The following is a 1,756-nucleotide window of genomic DNA, read 5'->3' as shown; positions in this document are numbered from 1 at the left end:
CACTGCCCCTCCTTGCACCCCAAACCCTCCCTCAGGTCTCCCACCATGCTCACAACCACCCCCTGGGCATCCAGCTCCTGAATTCCCACTTAATTTCCTCTAAAACATGCCATTGTGGACCAGAAAAAGGAACATTTCCAACACTGACGTCCAATTGTCACTGAAGGCACTTGGCTGTGCCTCTGTTTGGTCTCAGGGTGTGCCCAGGAATCTCCTGCCACACCTCCCACCTGGTCCTACCTGGCAGCCCAAAGGCTAGGGATAGTGAGCAACACCCAAACCCATTCAATCCAAGTATTGTGCCATGGGAAAAGCCTTCACAGAGCAAAAATGCAGCTGCTGAACTCATCAATGGGAACAGCTTTTCTGCAGTGGTGGTTCCTTACGCTTAGCAGGTCTCTGCATCTCTGGCCAGGCTGAGGAACAGCTCCTGCACCTCCAGGGCTCTGGGATGATGGTCACTGCTCAGGAAGGCAGAGATCTTCTTCAGCTGCAGGTCTGGAATGTTGGGGTGACAGCCAGAGTGCCTCTTGTGCCTTTCCAGGGGTTCCAGGTGTGCTGGGAAGAAGTCAAGATCACTAATGCTCCGTGGAATCCTGCAGAGAAGAGAGTGACCCTCAGCCCCTGTTTTGCCAAGTTTCTTCTTGCTGTCAGCTCTGGATTATCCAGTGGGAATGTCAAAAGACACTTTTTAAACCACAATATTCTGCAGGTTCATGGCTAGGCCAGAGATGGTTAAACACAGTCCACAAACCAGTGCAAGGCTCTGGTGGTTTGTGCATTGTTTTCTGTTGGTGCTCCCAAATCAGAGGCTTTGCTCCCTTCTCCTCCACTGAAACATCAGGAATGGCACAAAAGCATCAGGAAAGGCATAAAAAACACCAGGAATGGCACAAAAACCATCAGAAATCTCCAAGCAGTGACAAGAGTGAAGTGCTGAGGAACAGCCTGGTGCCAAGGCAGATGGAGGTGGGAATTGCAGCCAGTCCTGGGAGCAGCTCCCAGTTTCCTGCCCTGTGACCCACAGCCACACGTGCTGGGATCAGGATGGGTGTCACAGGGCACCAGGACCTCAAACCCAGGAGAGTCACCCAACTGTCACAGGTGAGCACAGGCACAAGGTAACCTCACTCCCCCTCAGCAGCCCTTGCTCAGGTGGGCCAGAAACAAACTGACCTGCACTTTACCCCCAAACCATTCCTTCCTCTGCCTCAGGAACACCAGGAGAACCACAAACAGCTTCCCACAGCACAAACTTTTGTCTGGACATACCTTCCCTGGAGTCTTGGAGCTGATCCTGGAAACTCAGCTCAATTCTTCCATGTGCAGTTCGCATTGATGTCTCAGGGGCTGTTTGACCAGGGCTCAGCAGCACCTTCAGCCACTCCCTCAGGTGCCACCTGATGTGTCCTGGAGTGTCCTCAGCAAGGGCCAAGGAACATTCCCAGATCCCACTGTCCACCAGGAATGTTGCAGCTCCTGGGTCAGCTCAGTTTCAGGCAGTTATTTCCCCCCCCCGCCCACAATCAGACCAGTATCTCCAAGTGAAATGATCCCCAATCAGTAGAAAATTCCAGAAATCCCACAATTTTGAGAGCCCCTGCACAAAGGCAGAACTTCCAATAGACCCATCCCAGTCCTATCCATGCACAGACACTAGATCAATTCACTATTGCTAATCTTTAAACAATTCCAGAGCAATCATTTCCCAGCAGTGCAAGACCTGTCTGAAAATGACTCCTGAACAATCCCATTT

Source organism: Acanthisitta chloris, unplaced genomic scaffold (genome assembly GCF_000695815.1).
Source record: "Acanthisitta chloris isolate BGI_N310 unplaced genomic scaffold, ASM69581v1 scaffold24918, whole genome shotgun sequence".
Taxonomy (NCBI): Eukaryota; Metazoa; Chordata; class Aves; order Passeriformes; family Acanthisittidae; genus Acanthisitta; species Acanthisitta chloris.
This window is presented reverse-complemented; position numbering follows the sequence as displayed.